Below are 27,092 nucleotides of genomic sequence, written 5' to 3'. Positions count from 1 at the left end.
GCTTCCAGAAGCTTTCTGGAATGCTTCCAGAATCCTTCTGGGTTGCTTTCAGAATACTTATACGTTGCTTCAAGAATCCCGGGATAATTCCAGATTCTTCCTGGGATGCCACCAGATTTCTACTGAGATGCTTTCAGAATTGTTCTTGGCGGCTTCCAGAATTTTTCTGGGTTGCTTTCAAACTCCTCATGGGAAGCTTCCAAAACCTTTCTGGGATGCTTCTAAAGTCCTTCAGGTATGCTGCCAGAATCCTACTATTACATAATATCAGGGATACTACCAGAATCATGCTTCCAGGATTCTTATGACTCTTTTATGAATGCTTCAAGAGTTCCTCTGGATTGCTTTCGGAATCTTTCTAGGATGTTTTAAAATTCCTAATGGGAAGCTTCCAGAATCATTCTGGGATGCCTTCAGAATTGCTTGCAGATTTTTTTGTGATACTTTCAGATTCTGGGATGCTTCCAGAGTTCTTCTGGGATGCACCCGAACTTTTCCTGGGATACTTTTAGATTCCTTCTGGGATGCTTCTAAAATTCTTCAGGGATGCTTCAAAAATCCATTAAAATGCCTTCTTCGAATTTCTTTTTCAATCCTTCAAAAATCTTTCAGGTATTCTTCCAGAAACCTTCTGGGATGCTTTCCAGTTGCTTCAAGAAATCCTACAAATTCCTTATGAGATGTTTCCAGAAGCGGTTTGGGTTGCTTTCAGAATCCATCTAGTATGCTTCCAAAATCTATCTGGAATTCTAGAAACATTCTTGAAATTAGTCTTGAACCATCCCAGAAGAGTTCTGGAAGCATCCTAAAAGGAATCTGGAAGGGCCACTTCCAGGTTTGAAGGATTCAATTAGAAATCTGAAAGCATCACAGGAGGAAACAGGAAGCATCCCAAAACGAATCTGGTAGAAATCCATAAGGAATTTGAAAGCATCGCAGAAAGATTATGGAAGCAACCCAAGAGAATTGGGGAAGCATCTCCAGGGTATCTACTCATACTCATAAGACAAAATTAAATTCTGTAAGTTTTCCAGGTTTTAACAGGGTTAATTAAACTTAAGTTTTGTTATATTTCCAATTTGTAAATCAGTTTATATTTTATAAAATATAAATACCTGGAAGCAATGAATGTAAGAAATTGATCTTTTTTTAAATATGCAAACAAATTTTCTTTAATTAGGTTAAAATTTAACGGGAGATTTGTATGAAAGCTCGTAAACAAACATAAAGAGGTTGATAAGGGAATATGATTTTCAGAATCCTTATTTTTAAAGGCTAGAAATTTCAAAAGAAGCATTTGTCATTATTTTTTCAAAAAAACCCTCAGAGGAAAAATATTTAAATCCTCGAAAAAATCAGATAAAAGTTTACTTTATTCCAAAAGCTAGACTTTACATATACTGGCGTGAGTGAGAAATGGACAAATTGAGGTGAAATTTGCGAAAAAGTTACTCGTCCTCTCGGTGAGACTCGAACTCACGACTCCTACTCACTAGACAGGCGCGTTGCCGCTACGCCACGAGAAGACTCGAAGACGTAGCTGCTAACCTGAATTCAAGTTCAACACAAAATTCCGAGGTTATCTTTTCCACAGATTGCACCCCTTTCGGATGGAATGAGATGTACATCCACACTACGCATATATTGTATATGTAAAGCCTAGGCGAGAGCGCATTGTTTTTGTGTGTTGGAAGTCCACACACCTCTCATCGACGACTGTGTCGAAGAGATCGCGCGGTGAGCGGAAAGCTTCCAATGGGTCGCGACGTTCTCAAACGACCGGTTACGGAACATGAGTCCGTTGCTCGATGACATAATTAAATTAATTAATTATCGATTTTTGCGGCTTAACCAGCCGAATGGAAGTTTACTTTATTCCAAAAGCTAGACTTTACATATACTGGCGTGAGTGAGAAATGGACAAATTGAGGTGAAATTTGCGAAAAAGTTACTCGTCCTCTCGGTGAGACTCGAACTCACGACTCCTACTCACTAGACAGGCGCGTTGCCGCTACGCCACGAGAAGACTCGAAGACGTAGCTGCTAACCTGAATTCAAGTTCAACACAAAATTCCGAGGTTATCTTTTCCACAGATTGCACCCCTTTCGGATGGAATGAGATGTACATCCACACTACGCATATATTGTATATGTAAAGCTCACCGCGCGATCTCTTCGACACAGTCGTCGATGAGAGGTGTGTGGACTTCCAACACACAAAAACAATGCGCTCTCGCCTAGGCTTCATTGGCGTATCTAGGATTTTTTCCTAGGGGGTGCCTAGGGGGTGCCAGTTTCAGTGGCTTCCAGGTTGTTTTTTGTTTGTTAAAGGAAATACCGATCCACCCTCAATTTCTCAGTCGCGGGAAAAATGAGCCCACAAATTTGAGCGCACTATATTTTAGAGAATAGCTTTTTTGGAAAATTCGATCCGTTGTACTGATTGAACACTTTACTTGCCATGGAGGTATAAAAACTTGATAAATTGATTGGAAATTCGCGGCAAAATTTCTTAAATTTCGCGGCCAGATATTGTAAATTTCGCGGCACTGTCGCGGTCCCATATTTTTTACTGTTTTGCTGAAGAAAACTCTAATTTTGCATGTCAAATGAATAATTCACTTGGTTTTTAGAGGTCTTATCATGAATTCATAAAAAAATTAACCAATTTGATGAAAAATTAGAAAAGAAGCATACATTGAATATACAGTAAACTTGTATTATGCGATACAGAATCGTGTATAACTTACCAATGTCAGAAGATATTAGTCAATTTATGTTTAGAAAGTTGAAATTGATGGAAATTTATAAGGAATGTTCACAATTTTGTCAGTTTTCGCGGCATTTCGCGGGATTTCTCACATTTCGCGGCCAGAGGCAAATTTCGCGGATTTCGCGGCTTCCGCGAAATCGCGAATTTCCATTGTCCCTATTGATTACGTATAATACATGAAATTTGTATTTTCACTTTGAACTTAACAATCATCGCGAAAACCCCTTTGTTGTGTGGATTAAACACAATACATTTTCAAGGGCAATTATTAGAAGTGTAAATCTCGGAAACTATAAAATATATACAAATTTGCGTGTAATTTGTATTCATCGTGACATTCTCTTTGTTTTATTGCATGATAACAACGCTTATAAAAAAGTTTTCAAGAACAATTGCTAAAGTTATAAATAATTGCAAAATCAGGATACATATTTGCATTTTTGGTTTGACCACACCATTAATGGCGACAGTATTTTTGTTTTATTAGTTGAACACTACCACGTGTACATAAGAATACTTTTACAGGGAAATTACATCGGCACCAACATTTCAAAAGGACGTAACTGCATTTACAATCAATGCCTTCTCACAAAGCTGTGGAGCGTATCTCATCCCTCTCGAGCAATCCACTAGCACAAATAGAAAGATAAAATCCTCCTCTTTCGATTAATGGATGTGAATTGCGCGAGATGAATGAAATACGACCCACAACTCTGTGAGAAGGCATTGGTTGCAAAAGCAGTTACGCCCTTTTGAAATGTTGGTGCCGACATTTCGGATAATCGAGTCTGGTTTGTACGTGTAATACAAGAAATTTATGTTTTTGGCAAGATTCTTTCGGTAATTCTTCAGGGAATATTCCCGGTAATTTATTTGGGAATTGTGTTGCAATTTATTTCAATAGGGTCTTAACATTACAGACGAAATCTCTCTTATATTGAATAATACGATCAAGCATGGTATTCTAATCGGAATTGTACTTTACTCGAACTTGAAAAACAAAGGAACAATGAGAAAATTCTAAATAAGTAAAATGGTGAATAGTTCTACTTTGACATTTGAGGTCAACCTTGTGTGACTGAGCTTGACATTTTTCGCACTGGGATTTCAAAAATGTTCCTATCTGATATACACGGTGAAAAAAAATCACTCAAAGTATGTGTTATAAGCTAGGGACGAGACAAAAGGCTAAAAAAATAAAAATTATAGGGGTACTCACTAAACAGGTTAAATTGCTGCGTAAGCCATGATTTTCTGCTTATTTGAAAGGTTTCATGATTTTGCGAATGAAATAATCAAAGATTGCCTTGGTGATCGCGACGTTTAATCCGTTTAAACAGTTTACGCTGTTATGTGAATCCCCTTTATATATTTTCAACCATAGTTGAAAACGTCAAAAAATGAGTAAATATGTACTCTTGAACCATATATTGTGGTTTAAAACAATAATCCCGATAGGACTTTAGGAGCCTATTATTCATCGGCAATTTCATAAGGAGTTTATTTGGCTTTTTATTTCATTGGCAAATCCTTTGAAACGTTTTCTCGGGAGTTCCTTCGCCAATTTTTTAGTAGTTTTTCAAGCATTATTGTTTTGTTAATGTCATCAATTCTATTGATATTTTAAAATTCTTTAAATTACTTTTCAGGCAATTCCTTTGAAAATTCTTTTAGTGAAGCCTTTGGTAATCTATTCGACAATGACTTTGGGAACATTCTCACATTTTTTCTGGAAGTTCTTCGGCAAGTCATTCTACTTTTTTGTGATTTTCGTCGTTTTTTAGACTGTAATTATCTATGCTATTCTGTATTCCTTAGCCGATTCATTGGAAATTTGTCACTAAATCGATTCTATAATTTAATTGAAAATTCTTCAGACAATTTCTTCTAGATTTCTTCAGTAATAAAATAAGGAATTCCTACAGTAGATGATTTCGGAATACCTTCGGCAATTTCGGAAAATTTATTTGGGGATTTCATCAGCAATTCCTTTGGAAATTTTGGAAGCTTTGATTATTACTTTGGGAACTTCTTCGGTAATTCTTTTGGAAATTGATTTCGGAAATTTATTAGAAATTACCTTCGGGAATTTATTTGAAAAAAATGTTTTTTTTTAATTCTGTCACGGTGATTCCACGAAAATTACTTTTGGAGTTCTTTCTAAATTTTCTTCAGAAATTTCTTCGATGTCTTCGAAAAATTCTTTGAGAGTTTCTTCGATTTTTTTTTGAATGTTTGTGATTTTTTTTTATAGATTATATGTCGGCAATTTATTTTGAGATTGGATTTGGTCAATTTCTTTAAATATTTTCTTCAGGAATTCCTCTGGTTATTCTTATATGAATTCTTTCGGCAAATACTTTTTTTTTATCTGTATTAACGAGATTTTAAGCCCTATGCTAGTTCATCTCGGAGAATGGCACATACTTTGAAAGTTTTAAGGTAATTATTTTTTTCCGACAATTTCTTTGGGAATTTGTCAGGAAGTTTTTCGTGAGTTTCATAGGATTTTCTTTGAGCAAGCCCAGTTGAGAATCTGTGAATTTCCAATCCAGCAATTCTCGGAAGCAATAAATATAAATACAATTAAATCATAAAGGATAACAAAAACATCATGGTTAAATTGCATGAGAAATTTGCAAAATAACTGAAAAAGAAATTGCTGAAATAATTTCAGAGGAATGGCCGTTGCAATTATAATAAAATATCCAAAGAATTTGCTGATTAAATTCCATTGAAACTATCTAAGAAATTAAAAAAAAACAACTATGCCGAAGCAATTCTCAAAGAATTGGCCACACTACGGTCTAGCGAATACGGAGTCGAGGGTTCGAATCCCACCAGAACTTTTCTTTCGGAAAATTCATCTCTCAATTTGTCAATCAGAAAGATTCTGTGCCTTCAAATTAATTACAAGTTTTTTTCCGTACAATCCTATAGGATTTCACTAGAGATTTCCCTAGTAATACCTTCTAAGATTTCTCTGGAAATTTCAACTATTCCCGAAATTTGTTGAGGAAGCCTCTAGAGATTTGTATCAGGATTACTTCAGCTGAAATTCCTTGAAGAAGGCCAAGAGAAATTCCAGCATTTCTAGAGTAATCCATGAAAAAAAAAACTCTAGAGGTATTCCTGGATGAGTCTTTGAAAAAATCCCTGGAAGAATCAAAGGCATTTATGGAAGTATCCTAGGAAAACTGCCTAGAAGAATCCTAGCAGGAATGCCTGGAGAAATCCCTAGAGGGATTCCTGAAGGTATCACGGTAATAATTTCTGGAGGAGAGCTACGAGGCATTCCTTAAACATTAGAAGCAGCAAGAATTGCTTATGTTATCCCACGACGAGTTCATGGATGAAAGTCAAGCGGGATCCTTGAAAAACTCAATAAAAAGAATTTGGAGAAATCCCAGGAAAACAATAGTATTTCTAGGAGAAAACATCGAAGGTACTTCTGCAAGGCTCCTAGAAAGATTGCCTTGAATAATCCTAGCAAGTTTTTTGGAGAATCCCTGGAGAAATTTTTAGAGGAATCCTTAAAAGACTTTCGAGAGATATAAGTAAGAATTTCTGTAGGAGTGCGAGGAGGAATTGCTGGAAGAATCACAGCAGCAATAGCTTGAGAAATCCAGCTGAAATTTCTGGAGGAAGGCCAAGAGGAATCACCGGAGAGCTTCTGAAGAAATCATAGGAAAAATCTCAGAAGGTATTCTTAGAAGGATTCTGCGGTGTATCATTGTAGAAATCTTAGAAGGAATTGCTGGAGGAAACTATACAAGAATTTATAGGGAAACCCCATCAGGAATGCCTGGGGGAATCAAAGGAAAAAAATCATAGAATACCTAAAGAAGTCCCTGCAAGGACCAGTAGAGGTATTCTGAAGAAATCCCTGGACGATTTCACGGAAGAATTGCAGCCATAATGCTAGGATAAATTCGTGTAGGAAGCACTTGAAGAACTTCTAGACGTATCATAGTAAGAATTCCTGAAGGAATTGCAGGACGAACCGCAGGAGGAGTTGTTTGAGGTATTCTTGGTGGAAGGTCAAATGGATTTTCCGCAGGAATTCCATGAGGAATTTCTGGAGGAATCTTTGGATAAAATCTCTGGAGGAATTCCTGGATTAGTCCTTGGAGAAATCCCTGGAGGCACAACAAAAGAGATTTCGGCAAGAATATAAGAAAGATTGCCTGGAAAAATCCCTGCAAATAGACAGGAGTAAGCTCTAAAAGAAACCGTAGCATAATTTCTGAAGTACCACAGTAAGAATTTCTTGAGAAAGAATAGCTGGAAGAACCACAGGAATTGCTCGAGGAATCCCAGCAGGAATATCTGAAGGAATTCCTAGAATTCCGGGAGGTTACATAGATGTAATTTCTGGAGGAATCCTAGAATCAGGAATGCCGGGGGTATCCTAAGAGAAGTTCCTCTAATATATGCCTAGAGGAATACATACAGTACTCCTTGAAAGAATCGGTAGAAGTATACTGGAGGAATCCCTGATGGAATCGCAGGGGGAATTTCTGGAGGAATCTCAGTAAGATATCCCGAAAGTGTAGCAACAAGTTCGAAGTATGCCAGGAGTCCTAATTTTTCTGAATATAATTCTGAAGGAGTCCTAATGAGAATTGCTTGAAAATTTCCAGCTGGAATTCATGAAGAAAGGCCAAAAGAAGTTCTTGGAGAAATCCCCTGTGGCATTACTGAAAATACCTTTGGAGGAAGTCCTGGTTAAATCCTTGAATAAATCTCTGGAATAATCACCAAAGGGAATTTTAGAAAAAATGCAGGTAGATTTCCAGGAAGAACTGCTGGAACATCTTCCTTAGTAGAATTCCTGAAGATACAACAGTGAGAGTTTTTGGAAGAGTTCTAAGGAGTTGCTTGAGGAATCCTAGCCACAATTCCCGGAAGAAGGCCAAGAAGTTTCATGAAAATTTTCTGGAAGAATCTCTGAATTAAATCTGAATAAAATAAAAGGAATCGCCTGAGGAACTTCTGAAAGAATCCCAGGAGGATTGTCTAGAATAATCCCATCAGGAATTCCTCAAGGAATCCCATGAGAAAATTTCAGAGGAATTCCTAGAATAATTTCGAGAAGTATCATAGTAAGAATTTCCAAAGAAATCCTAGGAGAAATTGCTGGATCAATCTCTGCAGAAATTTCTAGTATGTACAACCCTATCAGGACGAACTGAGAGATCACTGTATGATTAGATAGAGGTATTTCTAGAGGAATCCATCGCCAAAACGTACAACAGGTATATAAGTAATTACGGTTGTGCTTATATTTTATTCGAATGTGCCATTCATAAAAATTTAAATTATTGTCGAAAGTTTTAAATTTTAGGTAACTATCAAGGAAAAATTCTAGGGGGTGCCAAATTTGTTCTAGGGGGTGCCAGGCACCCCTGGAACCCCCCCTAGCTACGCCAATGCTAGGCTTTACATATACAATATATGCGTAGTGTGGATGTACATCTCATTCCATCCGAAAGGGGTGCAATCTGTGGAAAAGATAACCTCGGAATTTTGTGTTGAACTTGAATTCAGGTTAGCAGCTACGTCTTCGAGTCTTCTCGTGGCGTAGCGGCAACGCGCCTGTCTAGTGAGTAGGAGTCGTGAGTTCGAGTCTCACCGAGAGGACGAGTAACTTTTTCGCAAATTTCACCTCAATTTGTCCATTTCTCACTCACGCCAGTATATGTAAAGTCTAGCTTTTGGAATAAAGTAAACTTCCATTCGGCTGGTTAAGCCGCAAAAATCGATAATTAATTAATTTAATTATGACAGATAAAAGTTATTCAGAAATCCAATAAGCAGTTTTTATAAACAAAGTTACTAAATTATGACTGGTATACTCGCTTAATATTCTATCATGAACTCCATCAGAATGGCTCCTAGATTTTTTCTGATACATGAATTGCAACAGGAACTTTAACTGAAAAGTATTTAAAAATGTGTAATGTATAAGAACTTCTAACACAAGGCTTCTATATTCTTCATTAAATCAATTAAAAAAATCATTATGATTTGTATCAGGAACATATTGAGGAATTGTCAATAAATTCTAATGCCGAATCTGCAGCAAATCACTCCAGATTTAGATCAGAATTTTGTATAGATTATTTCTCAAATTACATCTGTTACTCCTTATAGATGCGAACCACAATTCCGTCAAATTGTTTGAAAAAAAAAAACAATTATTTTTCTCCAAGATTGGCCAGAAATATTTTTGGTAATGATATAATATTTTTTTCCAGTATTACTTTTAGAAACGCTTTAAAATGCGATTGAAACGCTTTATGTAGTCAGTATTTTCCTGATCAATGCAACTTAATAATCCAATTCAGATTATCCCTGAAAATCATCCTGCGATCCATTTTTTTCACGATTTCTCTAAGGACTCTAAGGATTTGTTAAGAAATTTATTCAGAATGGTTCCCTATAATTTCAGCCCCGAAAAATGCATTTCAGAGATAGATTCAGGTAATTTTCAGAAACTGAAAATGTTTGATTAAATTATAACAATTGATTTGAAAATTCAAAACGGATTTCTAGTATTTGTTTAATTCGCTACGAAATGTACCCAGAAGTTCTCTAAGTATTCCAGGTTCTCCTTGTTAGATATAATTACCTGAAGATTTCCGGTTTTCAGATGTTTTCCATGAAGTAGGCACCCTGATTTCATAAGGACTCTGGAGCACCCCACAATTATTCTGGAAGCATCCCAGAAGAATTCGGAAAGCATTCAAAAATGAATCTTGAAGCATTTCCAAAGAATTCTGAAAGCAACCCAGATGGGATTCTAGAAGCATCCCTGATGGATTCTGGAAGCAGCTTGTAAGGAATCTAGAAGCATCCATGTTGGATTTTGAAAGCACACTCGAAGGATTCTGGAAGCATCCTGGAACGAATCTGGGAACATCCTATAAAAAATCAAGAAGCATTCCAAAAGAATTCTGCAAGCATCCCAGAAGGTAAAGTAAAATTTTTGCTAGAGCAAACCTTCAAAAAACGTTTCAAATTTAATTTTCAATCATATTTTTCTAGACTAAATCGATGATTCTAGAACCCAGTAGGGCCAAAGTTGTGTTCAAAATTGCGTTATATTGGTTTCCGAGATGTTTGAAAAAAAATGTCATATTTTGGTATCTTACCCAAAAAATACCAAAATACGACATTTTTTTTCAAATATCTCAGAAACCAATAGAGATATCGCAATTTTGAGCACAAATTTGGCCCAATTGGGTTCTAGAATCACCGATTTAGTCTAGAAAAAATATGTTTGAAAATTTAGTTTGAAATGTTTTTTAAAGGTTTGCTCTTAAAAAAAATCACTTAAACCCTTTGCGCCACCCCAAAGATCAACCAAAATCACTCATTCTTGTACAGCTTACTTATTTCGACTAGTAGATCGATTTCCATTTGGGAAATCATATCCCAGAGAGATTTTTTAAAATTAGCCCCACCCTAATGTTCCGGGTTGTCCCGGATTGTTCCGGAACCACAATTGGATCATAATATGCAACTGATATTATCCGGAGTGCGGTTGACTTCTGATTTGCGGCTTCCGAATAAATATCGGGTGCGAAAGTATTCTTGGATGACAATGATTTTGCTTTCCGTAAGGAACTCGGGTTGATTCCGGCCCTCTAGCTGGCCAGGGTGAGGCCGCCGGCCAATGAGACCCCCACCAATCGATTCAGCACACTTTTTCCAAGCGAAAATGGTCTCAGCCGTTGGCAGAACCCGTTACCCAGCTGAGAAAATGAATTTAGTCGTGTTTCGGGTTCAATTTTTCCCACTGTGCAGTGATGTGGACAGAAAATTTCTTACACTGCCGCATATAAGATAGCGTTCAAGCCGCGGAATCTTGATACCGATCCTTGTGGTTCATCTTCTGGTTAATTGAACACTTTTGGCTTAATAGATTCATAATAGCTCTCACAAAGCTCTATGGCTCGTTCGGGATATTTAGTACCAGATCGAGCCTGGTGTGAACGAGACTGTGAACTGTGACTGTGACTGAGAAAGATAATTGTCACCCGATAGGGGTCCTTAACGGTATAGAGCACTGCATGAAATTCTCTCCTTCTCTTTCACTCTTACAGAAATTTTGTAAACAACAAGGCCAAGAAACGTCAAAATCCCATACAAAATCAAAACAATGCAGTGCCCTATATGGGTGGTACGCAGATCTCAAGAAATTTCTTGGCCTATCTCGATGCGTGTAAAAATCAGGCAAGGAATCGCTCAAGTAATGATAAAGCGTCGCTTTATTCCGGATCCTAGTACGGAGCTGAAACGAAACGTCAAATCAAATGGGGCTTGCTGTGTTAAATTTCTTGACCATTCCGGTCACGGAAAAATAATCCACTGAACGAAAATTACTTGAGCGATTCCGTTTGAAGTGCATACCTCGCAATAGCTGTGTATTCCCACGGGTACCTTGCAAGGTACATACATTACCGTAGACTGGGGTGTAGTTGATCAGTGGGGTGAACCTGATCACTCAATTTTCCGCGGATATCGACTTTCAAGGAAGCAACAATTATATTTTAACCATTCGCAATCCAATGACGTAACATTAAAATAGAATGGCAACTTCCTTGAAAGTCGATATCCGTGGGAAATTGAGTGATCAGGTTCACCTCACTGATCAACTACATCCCAGTTTACGGTACATTGGAATCAAATCCGTGGTTGACTAAACAATAACATTATGTAATAAAATGTACACGATGTAAAATACTCAATCTATGTTCTTTAATGTTGTGATGCAGAAACAGTACATACACAAACGTGATCCCAAAATGTAGATTTGAAATTTAATTTTGGTCATTCGGTGCGATTTATGAAATTTTAATCATTTCTAAAGTTCTGTCTTAGACGATTTTACGTATTGACAGAGCTCGTTCTACGCCGGGTTGGGAAAGAGAAGAGGTCCAGCAAGTTCACATACATTTTTTTTTCGGAAATATTAAAGCAGGTACTTTGCGATAGAAAAGGATGGAAAAGAAATTGGTGCACAGGTCCGATTGGGTTCGACAGGATTTTTTTTAGTTATCTGTACTTATTAATGCGAATCGCCTTCAATTTAACGCCTTTAATTTAACAACAGCTTCCGATATAATTGATAATCCTGTTAATTGTGTGCCTAAAATTATAAAAAAATATAGTTACAAATGGAAAATGTTAAAAAATATATTATTTATGCTGTAAACATTGGTGAAAATTTCTGACAGTTGAATCAACAACCTAGATTTCCAGCCTACTAAGATCTTACTATAAAATCTGTCGGCAAGAAATGTCATAATCGATTCACCCCTCGTTGTTTTATGGCCAGCGTAAAAAGCTGGATAGCAAGTTAATAATTACGAAATCACATAACCTGTTTTTATATCTTGTTTTGTTATTATTAAATTATCAAGGCATAGCTTTTCCATAACAAATTTTGTTTTACAATCTCATTTTGTTATAATGAAGCTATTGATATACATTAACTAAATTACATTTAAATAACATGTTTTGTTGAAGTACAAGTTTAGTTATTGTTGTAGTATTTATCCACTTATCAGCAATTGCACAACAGTAACAAGTTTTGAAATCACAGCAACAATTCGACAATTATGACCTGTCCCTTTATGTTGTTCAGTTTTTGTATTAGTTTTACCAGGATTCTTTTACCAGGATTGGTTTTACCAAAATCACCATACATTATTGAAATTTGCTTCACTGAACTAGTTTTGATAAATCATGAAGTTTGGTGTGTCGCAAGCCTACTTTTAGAATCAATCACATATTGACCACTTCTCTGAGGGCACCAGATCCCCAGATTTGTTCACGGAACAACCTGGGAAGCAACCAAAATCACCAAACATTATTGAAATGTGCTTCACTGAACTAGTTTTGGAAAATCATGAAGTTTGGTGTGTCGCAAGCCTACTGTCAGAATCAATCACATATTGGCCACTTCCCTGGGGCATCAGGTCCCCAGATTTGTTCACGGAACAACCTGGGAAGCAACCAAAATCACCATGCATTATTGAAATTTGCTTCACTAAACTAGTTTTGATATATCATGAAGTTTGGTGTGTCGCAAGCCTACTTTTAGAATCAATCACATATTGACCACTTCCCTGAGGGCACCAGGTCCCCAGATTTGTTCCCGGAACAACCTGGGAAGCAACCAAAATCACCATACATTATTGAAATGTGCTTCACTGAACTAGTTTTGGAAAATCATGAAGTTTGGTGTGTCGCAAGCCTACTTTCAGAATCAATCGCATATTAGCCACTTCCCTGGGGACCATCATAGGAGTGGGGGTTCCCGGAACATCCTAGGAACTGGCCAACTACACCAGAAGACCTTCAGATGTGTTCCAATGAGCTTATTGCTCAAAATATAAAAGAAACTTTGATTTATATTCAGTCATGATGACAAAATTGTCAAGCTAAGCTAAAATGATGACTCATGCCACATCTTTGTCCGCCCCCCATAAAAGGGGGGAGGGTAAAGGGGGGATCTCCAATATAACAACTGTTAGTACAACTCTTCCTCTTGAAGTTACTTCAAACCGTTTGTTATTTCAAGCCCTAGCGTCTGAAAACGGTCCATTTGAAAATATCAAGACTCGTCCTGGGCTTTTAAGGGTTAAGAAGGAAATTTCTGAACGACTTTTAAGAATTCCTTAAATAATTTTCGGATAAGCACTTGGAAGGCACATTCGATAAATCCCTGGAGAAGTCTTCAAGAGAACTCCTCGGGTAATTTTCTTAGAAACTTCGAAGGTAATTCTTCTGAGCAATTATTGGAATTCTTGGCAGAATCTTTTAGAAAACTCCTGCAGAATCTTTTGGAAAAACTTTTGGTGAAATCCTCAAAGAAGTTTTCAGAGAAATCTTAAGATGAACTTCAGGACTAATGATCACAGGAAATTTTGGAGAAATCCTTGAAGGGATTCTATGCAGTATTCTGGAAGAATTTCTAGAGGATTCTTTGAAAATCCATGGAAGATTCCGTAGAAGAACTCCCGAAGAAATTTCTGGAAGATTTTTGGAGTCATTTATGGAAAAGTTTTTGACCAAATCTGTCGACGAATTTCTAGAAGAATTTTATGACTAAGTCACTTGATAAACAAATAAGGAGTTTTTGACGGTATCCTTAGAGAATCAAAAAGAGGAATTTTAGAAAAAAAAAATATTTCCAAAAGTTCTGGTGGAAGTCCTGTAGGAATCATCAGAGGAAGTTCAGGAGAAATTATAGAAATTTTTTTGGTGGAATCCTTGTAGAATCCAGGAGGAATATTCGACATAATTCTTGAATCCAGGGAAAAACCGGAGGAATTAAAACAAAGTTTCCAGAAAAATTGTAATAATCTGTATAAAATTTCCAATATCCCAAAAAAATTCTGCAAAACTGTTGAGCATTCTAAAAATTCTTTAGTTTCTATGCTGAAAAAAAAACAAAACAAAAGTCACAAATTGCTATCGACGATCGAACTTTTTCAAATACACGTGTTGATATAAGAACCGTGCTCCGAAAACAATTAAAGTAGAACAGTTTATAAAATTACATTTGGAAATCCAAGCTCGTCGTATTTGATAATATAGAAATTACTAAAGTTCGATTATCTTGCGACTTCAAATCTCTTAGAATGAATTTAAAGCTTAACCCTTAACCGCCCGGGACGATTCTTTCTGACTTCAAATGGCTCGTTCTTCGAAACTGGGGCACCAAATTGCATTCGGTTTGAAGTATCATCAAGGGGAAGAGTGTACCTTAACAATGATTTGGCGGGGATCCCCCTATGACCCTCCCCCCTTTTCTGCGGGGCGGATCTATGTGTGGCATGATCTATAATATTACCATATGATCATAATTTCGACTGGAAAACAGCATGTTATTGTCGTTGTTAGTGACAGATTATTTTATACATGTAATTTCGGACCTGATTAGGTCAACCGGTCATCCGGTGACCACGGAACAGGTTCTGGTGACCTTGGAATCTCCGGTAGAAATGGCCATTTTTCGATTCCAAATGAAACCCATCATGCGACACCTCAAACTTCGCAGAATGCCGCACGTAATCCAGTAAAACAAAGAAAAATAATTTTGATCGATTCTGGTCACCCGGTGACCTCGAAACAGGGTCTGGGGACCTTGGAATCTCCGGTAGAAATGGCCATTTTTCGAATCTAAAAGAATCCCATCATGCGACACCTCAAATTTCGCAGAATGCCGTGCGTAATCCAGTGAAACAAAGAAAAAATAATTTTGATTGACTCTGGTCACCCGGAACAGGTTCTGGTGACCTTGGAATCTCCGGTAGAAATGGCCATTTTTCGATTCCAAATGAATCCCATCATGCGACACCTCAAACTTCGCAGAATGCCGCACGTAATCCAGTAAAACAAAGAAAAATAATTTTGATCGATTCTGGTCACCCGGTGACCTCGAAACAGGGTCTGGGGACCTTGGAATCTCCGGTAGAAATGGCCATTTTTCGAATCTAAAAGAATCCCATCATGCGACACCTCAAACTTCGCAGAATGCCGCACGTAATCCAGTAAAACAAAGAAAAATAATTTTGATCGATTCTGGTCACCCGGTGACCTCGGAACAGGTTCTGGGGACCTTTGAATCTCCAGTAGAAATGGCCATTTTTCGAATCTAAAAGAATCCCATCATGCGACACCGCAAATTTCGCAGAATGCCGCGCGTAATCCAATAAATCAAAGAAAAATGATTTTGATCGATTCTGGTCACCCGGAACAGGTTCTGGGGACCCTGGAATCTCCGACAGAAATGGCCATTTTTTATTCTAAAAGAACCCCATCATGCGACACCTCAAATTTCGCAAAATGCCACGCGTAATCCAGTAAAAAAAGAAAAATAATTTTGATCGACTATGGTCACCCGATGACCTCGGCACAGGTTCTGGGAACCTTGGAATCTCCTATAGGAATAACAGTTTTTCGATTCTAAAAGAATCCCACCTGGATGAATTTCTGGAGGAAATGATGGGGCATTTCTGAAGATTTTCATGGATGAATCCATGGAGGAATTCGTGAAAAAAATCCTGAAAAAAATCCTGGAAAAATTCCTGGAGGAATTTCTCGAGAAATTCCAAGAGAATTTCCTGGAAGACTTTCGGGAAACTTTTTTATGGTTTTCTGGAGTAATCCGTAGACGAAATCTTGGAAGAATTTTGGCGAAATTTCTTATAGGATTTTCTGGAGAATTATCTGGAGGAATTCCTGGAAGTATTTCTAGAAGAATTCCTGAAGGATTTTTAGGAGGAATTTTTGGAGGAATTTCTTGAGCAATTTCTGGAGAAATTACTGGAGAAATTTCTGGAGGCATTCTTTGAGGAATTTCTGGAGGTTAAAGGTTTCCTTGAGGAACTCCTTGAGGAACTTCTTGAGGAATTTCTGAAGGAATTCCTGGAAGAATTTATGTAGCATTTTTTTTTGAGGAATTTCTGGAAAAATTCATGGATTAATCAACGGAAGAATTCCTGAAGAAATTTCTGGAGATATTTCTAGAGCAATCCATAAAGGAATCCCTGTTGGAATACCTGGGGTAATTCCTGGAAGAGTTCCGGAAGAAATTTCTTTAGGATTTTTTGAGGAATCCGTTGAGGAATCCCTAGAGAATATTTTGGAGCCATTTAGGCTGAAATTCCAAGATGATTTTCCGGTGGAATCCTTGATGGAATTCCTGGAGCAATCCCTGGAGGAGTTCCTAGAGATATTTCTGGAGGAATTCCTGAAGCAATATTTGGAGAACTTTATGGAGGAATTCCTGGAGGAAATTCAGATTCTTTGCTGAATTTCTGGAAAAATGTCTGGAAGAACTTCAAGAAAAATTTTGAAGAAATTTCTGGAGGAAAATCAGGAGGATGTTTTGAGTAATTTCTGGAGACATTCATGGGTGAATCCTTGGAGGAATTCCTCAAGAAATTCTTGGAGAAATTCCTGGAAAAAATCTTGGAGGAATCCATTGAGGAAACCATGTATGAGGAATTCCTGGAGGAATCCCTAGAGGAAATCTGAGAGGAATTCTGGCAGAATTTCCTAGAGGATTTTCTGGAGAAATACCTAGAAGAATCCCTGGAGAAATTTCTGGGGGAATCCTTGTATGAATTCTTGGAGGAATTACTGGAGGTACTACGGGAGGAATTTCTGGAGAAATTTCTGGAGGAGTTTCTGAAGAAACTTTTGGACGGGCTTATGGAGGGTCCCGAAGGAATTACCAGACGATTTTTTTTAGAAAATTTTCTGGAGCAATCCCTGGAGGAGTTGCTGGTTGTATTTCTGCAGGAATTTCTGATGGAACTTTTACTCCAGGGATTCATCCATGAATTTCTTCAGAAATTCCTCCATAAATTTCTTCAGGAATTCCTTTTTTGGAGTTTCCTCCAAGATCTCCTTCAAGATGCCTCAAATTCCTCCCAGATTTTCTCTAGGGATTCCTCCAGAAAACCTTTGGAACTTCGAATCTCCGGTAGAAATCGCCATTTTGTGATTCCAAATAAATCCCATCATGCGACACTTCAAATTTCGCAGAATGCAATGCGTAATCCAGTAAAACAAAGAAAAATGGTTTTGTTCGACTGTGGTCACCAGGTGACCTCGGCACAGATTCTGGGGACCTTGGAATCTTCGATAGGAATGACAATTTTTCGATTCTAAAAGAATCCCATCTGGATGAATTTCTGAAGGAATTGAGGAGGAATTTCTGAAGATGTTCATGGATGAATCCATAAAAGAATTCCTGAAAAAAAAAATCCTGCAGAAATTTCTGGAGGAATGCCTAGAGGATTTCGAGAAATTCCTGGAAGTCTTCCGGGAATTTCCTGGAAGTAGTTCTAGAGGAATTCCTGAAGGATTTTTAGGAGGAATTTTTGGAGGAATTCCTTGAACAATTTATGAAGGAGTTACTGGAGAAATTTCAGAAGGTATTATTTGAGGAATTTCTGGAGATATATTTGAGTTTTCCTTGAGGAACTCCTTGAGATTTTTCTGAAGTAATTTCTTGAAGAATATATGTGCGAATTTTGTTTGAGGAATTTCTGGAGAAAAGCATGGATGAATCAACGGAGGAATTCCTGAAGAAATTCATGGAGATATTTCTGGAGGAATTCCTGCAGCAACATTTGGAGGAATTTATGGAGGAATTCCTGGAGGAAATTCTGATTATTTGATGAATTTCTGGAGAAATGTCTGGAAGAACTTCTCAAATAATTTTGAAGGAATTCCTGGAGGAAAATCAGGAGGATGTTTCGAGTAATTTTTGGAGACATTCATGGGCGATTCCTAGGAGGAATTCCTCATGAAATTCCTGGAGAAATTCCTCAAAGAATACCTCCAGAAATTTATTTGGATTTATTTGGAATCGAAAAATGGCCATTTCTACCGAAGATTCCAATGTCCCCAGAACCTGTTCCAAGGTCACCGGGTGACCAGAGTCAATCAAAATTATTTTTCTTTGTTTCACTGGATTACGCATTGTATTCTGCGAAATTTGAGGTGTTGCATGATGGGATTTATTTGGAATCCCGAAATGGCGATTTCTACCGGAGATTCCAAGTTCCAAGGGTTTTCTGGAGGAATCCCTAGAGGAAATCTGGGAGGAGTTCTGGCATAAATTCCTAGAGGATTTTTTGGAGAAATTCCTGGAAAAATCCCTGAAGAAATTCCTGGATGAATCCCTGTAGGAATTCCTGGAGGAATTACGGGAGAACCTACGGGAGGAACTCCTTGAGGAATTTATTGAGGAACTTCTGGGTTAATATTTGAGGCTTCTTGAAGGAGTTCTTGGAGGAAACTCCAAAAAAGGAATTTCTGAAGAAATTTATGGAGGAATTTCTGAAGAAATTCATGGATGAATCCCTGGAGTAATTCCTTTGGAAATTCCTGGAGAAATCCCTGGAGGAATTTCTTGGTGAATTCCTGGCAGAGTTCTATGAGAAGCTCCTTCAGGATTTTCTGTAGGAATCCTTGGAGGGGTGGAAATCTTGGAGGAGTTCTGGCAGAAATTTCTAGAAAATTTTCTGGAAGAATCCCTGGAGGAATTCCTGGTGGCAATTCTGGAGGAATTTATCAAGGAATTTCACCTGTAACGCTTCTAGGGATTCCTTCAGGGATTCCTCCAGGAATTCCTCGAGGAATTCCCCAGGAATACCTCCAGTAATTCCTCCAAAACCTCCTTCAGGAATTTCTCAAGGAATTTCTCCATAAACTACTCCAAAAGTTCCTTCAGAAATTCCTGCAGAAATACAACCAGCAACTCCTCCAGGGATTCCTCCAGAAAATTTTCTAAAAAAATCGTCCAGTAATTCTGTCGGGACCCTCCATAAACCCGTCCAAAAGTTTCTTCAGAAACTCCTCCAGAAATTTCTCCAGAAATTCCTCCCGTAGTTCCTCCCGTAATTCCATCAAGAATTCATACAAGGATTGCTCAGAAATTTCTCCAGGGATTCTTCTAGGTATTTCTCCAGAAAATCCTCTAGGAAATTCTGCCAGAATTCCTCTCAGATTTCCTCTAGGAATTCCTCCAGGAATTCCTCCTACATGGTTTCCTCAATGGATTCCTCCAAGATTTTTTCCAGGAATTTCTCCAGGAATTCTTTGAGGAATTCCTCCAAGGATTCACCCATGAATGTCTCCAGAAATTACTCAAAACATCCTCCTGATTTTCCTCCAGAAATTTCTTCAAAATTTTTCTTGAAGTTCTTCCAGACATTTTTCCAGAAATTCAGCAAAGAATCTGAATTTCCTCCAGGAATCCCTTCATAAAGTTCTATAAATATTGCTTCAGGAATTCCTCCAGAAATATCTCAGGAACTCCTCCAGGGATTGCTCCAGGAATTCCATCAAGGATTCCACCGGGAAATCATCCAAATGCCTCGAAATATCCTCTAGGGATTCCTCCAGGAATTCCTCAACGGATTCCTCAAAAAATCCTAAAGGAATTTCTCCCGGAACTCTTCCAGGAATTCCCCGAGGGATTCTAACAGGGATTCCTTCATGGAATGCTCTAGGAATATCTCCAGAAATTTCTTCAGGAATTCTTCCGTTGATTCATCCATGATTTTTTCCAGAAATTCCTAAAAAAATGCTACATAAATTCTTCCAGGAATTCCTTCAGAAATTCCTCAAGAAGTTCCTCAAGGACTTCCTCAAGGAAACCTCAAACATCCAGAAATTCCTCAAAGAATGCCTCCAGAAATTTCTCCAGTAATTCCTCCAGAAATTGTTCAAGGAATTCCTCCAAAAATTCCTCCTAAAATCCTTCAGGAATTCTTCTAGAAATACTTCCATGAATTCCTCCAGATAATTCTCCAGAAAATCCTATAGGAAATTTCGCCAAAATTCTTCCAAGATTTTGTCTACGGATTACTCCAGAAAACCCTAAAAAGTTTCCCGGAAGTCTTCCAGGAAATTCTCTTGGAATTTCTCGAGAAATTTCTCCAGGAATTTCTCGAGAAATTCCTGCAGGGATTTCGCCAGGATTTTTTTCAGGAATTTCTTCACGAATTCCTCCATGGATTCATCCATGAAAATCTTCAGAAATGCCCCATCAATTCCTCCAGAAATTCATCCAGGTGGGATTCTTGTAGAATCGAAAAATTGTTATTCCTATAGGAGATTCCAAGGTTCCCAGAACCTGTACCGAGGTCATCGGGTGACCATAGTCGTTCAAAATTATTTTTCTTTGTTTTACTGGATTACGCGTGGCATTTTACGAAATTTGAGGTGTCGCATGATGGGGTTCTTTTAGAATAAAAAAATGGCCATTTCTACCGGAGATTCCATGATCCCCAGAACCTGTTCCGGGTGACCAGAATCGATCAAAATCATATTTCTTTGATTTATTGGATTACGCGCGGCATTCTGCGAAATTTGCGGTGTCGCATGATGGGATTTATTTGGAATCGAAAAATGGCCATTTCTACCGGAGATTCCAGGGTCCCCAGAACCTGTTCCGGGTGACCAGAGTCAATCAAAATTATTTTTTCTTTGTTTCACTGGATTACGCACGGCATTCTGCGAAGTTTGAGGAGTCGCATAATGGGATTCTTTTAGATTCGAAAAATGGCCATTTCTACCGGAGATTCCAAGGTCCCCAGAACCTGTTCCGAGGTCACCGGGTGACCAGAATCGATCAAAATTATTTTTCTTTGTTTTACTGGATTACGTGCGGCATTCTGCGAAGTTTGAGGTGTCGCATGATGGGATTCATTTGGAATCGAAAAATGGCCATTTCTACCGGAGATTCCAAGGTCACCAGAACCTGTTCCGAGGTCACCGGATGACCGGTTGACCTAATCAGGTCCGAAATTACATGTATAAAATAATCTGTCACTAACAACGACAATAACATGCTGTTTTCCAGTCGAAATTATGATCATATGGTAATATTATAGATCATGCCACACATAGATCCGCCCCGCAGAAAAGGGGGGAGGGTCATAGGGGGATCCCCGCCAAATCATTGTTAAGGTACACTCTTCCCCTTGATGATACTTCAAACCGAATGCAATTTGGTGCCCCAGTTTCGGAGAACGAGCCATTTGAAGTCAGAAAGAATCGTCCCGGGCGGTTAAGGGTTAATATAGTATGTTTCGATCATTTGGAAATATTTCTTACGTCAGAGTGATGAACCTCATGTTATTGGCGGGCTTGTGAGACAAAGCGAATAATTTTATATAATAAATATTATAACTTATTCAGTAACGAGTTTGATATCATAACAAATTCTGCTCTCCGATTATTATCAATAACATATTAATATCAAAATTTGTTATTGAAATATTTTCCGAATTCACTGTTATTAAGTTGTTATTGAAACTAACAAAACAAGTTATTGAAATGGTTTCCCAGGAACATTTTTTTGTTATGGAATTTGTTATTTTGCCGCTTATGACAGACAAGTTTATAACACAATATGTTATAGTAATAACTTAGAAATAATCGATTTTATTTTCAGTAATTTTGCCCAAATAACACAGCTCCTTATGCTGTTGTTATTCCCTCCTGCTCGGGTAACCTCACTTTGTCTGACAGTTCAGCGAGCTTGTTTACAAGGTGTTAGAATTTTTAACGAGCGGCGAAAATTAAATTTACGTTTTCCATCATGAAACCATTATGGTACGGAAATATAATTAAACTCTACTAGTACAAAACCAATCGTCTAATAACCGTTTCACTGAAATTACATCGAAAAAGTTTTGCCGGATCTCCGCCCGAGACTAAGTCCATGTAAACAAGCTCGCTGAACTATCAAGTCTATGCTATCAGTGCACGGCTTCGTGACGTCATCTTGCAGTATCCTATTGCAACCAAGCGGGTGCTCTCGGAAGATGACTTCTGCATCGACTTTGACGTTAGTGACGGTCTGATGTGAAGACCGTTTGCACTGCCTACTAGATCCAATGATGTGCTACCAGTGCATTCAAACGCCAGTGAAGCCGAACGATATGCGATGATGTGGATTGACTATTTCCACACTTAGTATTGCAACTTGAAGTCTGGAGGTTCATTCAGATTCCTATCGACCTGTTTCCAAGATTCCAGCAATTACTTTTCGAACATTTCACAGAATATTGACCACTTCCTCTTGGAGTTTTTAACAGGGATGCTTCGGGACTTCTCTCCAAGTTTTCTTCCAGAGATATTGCACCCAGAGTCTCTCGAGAGCTTTCTCCAAGGATTTTCGCCGGAGCCTTCTCTCAGAATATTTCTCAAATGTTGTATCGTAGTTTCTCTCTGAATGATGTTCCACAATTCCTGCCGATGTTTGTCCCGAAATTTCCCCAGAAGTTTTCTCAAAAATTGCTTCTAGGGCTCCTCCCAGGAATTCCTCAGGAGTTTTTAACGGACTTTCTGCATAAGTTCTTCCATTGATTTCTTCCAAAGGTTTTCCAGCTATTGCTCCCAGACTCCCTCATGGAATTTCTCGCAGCGTTCCGCGTGCAAGTTCTTCAATAAATGATTTCCCTTGAAGTTATACCTGAGATTTTTGTTAAAGTTTCTCCCGGGATTTCTATTAGCAGATTTCTTCCGGTGTTGCTCCCGGAATGTCTATCTGCTTTTTTTCTGGATTTACCCGTGGTTTTTTCCGGTGTTTCTTTCTGCAGGAGTTGTTGCTGACATTTCTTATGGAGTTCTTCCTGTGATTTTTTCAAAAATTTCTGAGTAATTTTCCCTAGATTTGTCTCAAATTTATTTTGTCACAGAATCCCTACAGAAAATTGTCCTGGGTTTCTTCAGGGTTTTACCTTTTTATCTAATAGTTGCTCCCGGTGTTCTTGTAGATTTTTTTTAGGATTTTTCCTTGAAATACATCCTGCGATAATCTACGACACTCATTGTGTCCTGCTACAAGAACGGAGAAATATCGAAAGAAATCTTAGTCCCAAATGAAATCCCGGAAGAACCTCTGTGGGAAAATCCTGGAAAATCCCTGGATGGAATGGGTGCACTTTAGATTTATTGCGAGCAAGCGGGAACAGCAAGAATGCACTGACTTTTCACTTTGACGTTCTTCGACCGATGACGACGACGCGGATGTGTATGATTGGCCATGCCTACTAGATCGCTTGATGTGGCGTGCGTCGTTACGTCGTTACTGACTGCTCAATGTGTTAACATGAATCCACTATAACACATAATGTTGCGTAACCGATTGTAAACTACTGCGTGAAAAGCAATAAAGTGGTATCGGTATGCTAATGCTTGAGAGAATTGAAGGTCCTTTTCAATCTAAACATTGAAATTTATTGTTTTAGCATCAGTAGGATTCACTTTATCTGAAGATTGAATATGAAAATGAGAAAGGTTTTTGGTGACGTATTTCGTCGGTAGAAAAAGAAATCAGCATGTCTACTCACTTAATCTTTATTTGCTTGGCTTCAGCAATGCCACAGTAAAAAGAAAACTTACAACAACGGTACCGAAAACACTTAAAAAGATCTCACTCATTTGAAATGGCACATAAAACATTTACGCTGATATCACTAAAACACTGAATGTACACTTTCTCCGAAATGGTGACCTTCACTTTAGAGACAATGATATGTAAAAGAAGGCTGTCCGTCCTTTCAGAAATGTTGGTTTAGTCCGCTCCTTAGAATTTCCGCCTCAGTATACCCAATGCAAACTTTACAAAATTATCGCTCGTTTTCAACGCACTCCCCGATCCGTCCTTCCTACGTGGCAGCACATGAAGTCTCCTCCACATAACGTTTTACGACATAACTGCAATAATAATATCGGAGGGAAAACAACAACTCATCTAAAATGTCAAACAACATCCACCGGATTTGATGGGCAGTATGTAGAAGAAGGCGAAGAAAGAAAAAAGCTTTCCACGGTTTCTTCCATGTTCCGTGGAAAGTGGGTACCTATATACATACCAAGCCGCAAAAAGTGGTAATGATTTTCCTCAGTTTCGCCCCTTATCGGCGCTGAAAGTTGCAGCGCGCACGCTTTCTCCGAAGTCATCCAGCGCAGCGGGTGGTATCGATGTTGCCTTCTGGTACTTCGATAGACCATTATAGGTTCTTCGATTTTATGCGACACCCATTACTTGAAAAGGAAAAGGTTAAAGAATGCACGGGGTATGTACTTAAAAACCCACACGCCGTGCCATCGATGATATTTAAAATTCGGTTGAAAATCGAAAGGTTCCAAGCTAATTGGTTGTTGTAGGTAGCCTTTTTATTTAAGTAATTAACCGAACTTGAGTTCCCAAAAAGTTTGTTTTTTTTCTTGTCTCCACTGGAATCCACGCGAAACTTATAATTAGAAAACTGATCTGTAGAACTTTTGATTACTTATCATTGTGCTTCAACTTAGTTTCGTTGGAACTTCTCGTGAACTTCAAGTCCCCTCTTTCCTGGTTTGCTTGACGACCTTCTGAGATTATTTTAAGGAGTTCCTGGATTTTTTGAAAATTTCTTCCGCGTTTTTTCTACAAATTATTTCTGAGGTCCCTCTTGGATTATGTGATTACAAGATTTTCTCGTTAATTTTTCCTAAGATTCATCCTGGAACTCTTTTCGTGGTTTCTCCCTTCTATGATTCCTCAGGGAGTTACATCTGAGATTTTTTTGGGGTTCCTTCTGAAGTTCCCTCTGAGGTCCTTCCAGGACTTCTTCTAAGATTCCTTCTGGAGCTTCATGAGATTTCTTACGGGATTTTCCTTGAAGTTCCGGAAATCCTCCAGGCATTCCATCCGAGATTCTCTTAATAGCTTCTGAGGAATACCTGAAGGAACTTGCAGGAGCATTTCATCAAGGCAATCCTGTAGGAACTTTATGAGGAATTTTTTAAATAAAAACTACAGGAGATATTTCTCAAAATACTTTTATAAGAATTCAGATATTTCAGAATTCCAGAATGAAATCCTTTAATTTGCAAAAATTCCAAAAGGAATTCTTGGAGAAAACCAGAGAAGAGTTCCTAGATGAATACTGGAGAGAATTTATGAAGAAATCCTGGAAGCAGTCTCTGAAAGAATTCCAGAAGAACTTCCCGGAATAAATTCCAAGAGAAATCCCAGAAAGAGTTCCAAAAGATATACCGGAAATCCTGATGGAGCTCTCGAAGGAATCTCAGAAGGAGTTCCCGAAAATAATCCTGGCAGTAGTTCCTGGAGGAATCCCTAAAGAAGTCCCCGTTAGAATTGCCGTAGGAATCCCGGAAGGAATTCTTGAAGCAATCCCAGAAAAAGTGCTTGAAAAGATCCTGGAAGGAGCACCTTAAAAAATCCCGAAGAAGTTTTTGGAGGAATACTGAAAAAAGTCCATGTAAGATTCCTGGAAAGATCTCATAAAGAATTCCTGAAGAAATCGCCGAAGGAACTCCGGGAGGAGAATTTCCAGGAATACCTTCTGGAAGTAAAAAAAAAACTTCTGAAGACATTCCAAAAGAAACTTTTAAGAGAATCTAGGATGGAATTCCTGGAGTAGGAAGGAATCTAGAAATTATTGAAGTAATCTCAGAAGGTATTCCTTAATAAAGCCCAGAAAAAAATCAGGAAGAATCTCGGCCCTGCTTCCTGGAGGAATTCTGGCAAGAGCTCTTGAAGGACTCCTACAGGAGTCCTAGAATAAATTTGTAGAGAAACCGCAAAGGATTTCTTGGAGGAAATCCGGATGAAGTTCTTGTGGAATTCCAGAAGGACTTCCTGGAGGGGTGTCACCGTACCTTCATCAAGTCAGAAATCAGCAAACTTTCCCACGCTCGCGAACCTCCTGATTTCTCCTATAATTCTTCTCGGAGTTCCTTCCTCTTGGGATCCTGCCTGGATTTCTTTCGATAAGTCTCCGTTCGTGTAGGACACAAGGAATGTGGTGAATTATCTCAGGAGGTATTCCAAGGAAAACTTCTGGAAAAAAAATTTAACAAGTACTCCGGGAGGAACTATTGAAGAAACTCCAAGAGTAAAACCCTAGCACTCCCAGGAAATTTTCCGGGAGGGATTCTGGACAAAACTGGAAGGAGTCCCACGAAATCCTCTAAGACAGGGGTTTTTAGATCGTGCGCCGCGGTGCACTTGGTGCACGAGGAAACTTTCACAAGTGTACCGTGCCGCTTTAGCAATTCTGGCTTAACTTTACAATCATTACCTGTTTGATGAAAAAACGAGAACAAGGGGAACCCTTTGTAAAAAATATTCACTACCTGCATAAGTATAGACTCACAAAAAGTATTGCAGCATATTGCATCGAATTTCATTCGATTCGAATTTCTTCAGATTTTTTTTATTCAAATAGATTCCTCCACAAATTTTTCAAACCATGCATCCAGAAAACCTTCCATGAGTTTTCTCTAAAATACTCCATAGATTTTTTTAGAGAATGATTCACGGATACTTTAAAAATCAGAAACTCAGAACTATTTCAAAATCTACTTAGAAGTTTTCTCAATAATTTTCTCCAAGGATTGCTTTAGAAATTCTACAAGAGATTATTGAGGAAGTTCCCAAGATTCCTTTGCATTCTTTTAGAGATTCTTTCAACATATTTCGTATTCCGAAGTTTCCCCAAGTATTTCTTTAGAATGTCATAGACAATACTCTAAGGATTCCTTCGGATTTTTTTTTCTAGAGATTCTTATAGGGATGCTTATGGAAAGGCAGGAAGACATTCTTGCAGAGATTTCTGCAGAAATTCACTCAGAGATTTCATCAGAAATTCCGCCGGGTATTCCTCTATGCTCTTGTACCGACTTTTCGAACCCTCTAAGCAGAATATCCTCTTCGAATGAGTGTAATCAGTTTCGTACCTTTTAATTCCGCCCTGTG

At 38.2% G+C, this 27,092-nt stretch overlaps 1 protein-coding gene and 1 non-coding gene across 4 annotated transcripts in view; both read left to right on the top strand.

Moving 5' to 3' along the window:
• Positions 1-27,092, top strand: part of LOC109405399 (pyrokinin-1 receptor) — a 398,748-nt gene that overhangs the window by 151,820 nt on the left and 219,836 nt on the right. The gene's annotated exons all lie outside the window — the stretch shown is intronic.
• Trnat-agu (transfer RNA threonine (anticodon AGU)) lies at positions 8,346-8,416 on the top strand. Its single transcript has one exon. It is a non-coding gene; the product is annotated as a tRNA-Thr (tRNA).

This window comes from Aedes albopictus, chromosome 1, assembly GCF_035046485.1.
Source record: "Aedes albopictus strain Foshan chromosome 1, AalbF5, whole genome shotgun sequence".
Lineage (NCBI taxonomy): Eukaryota > Metazoa > Arthropoda > Insecta > Diptera > Culicidae > Aedes > Aedes albopictus.
This window is presented reverse-complemented; position numbering and strand designations above follow the sequence as displayed.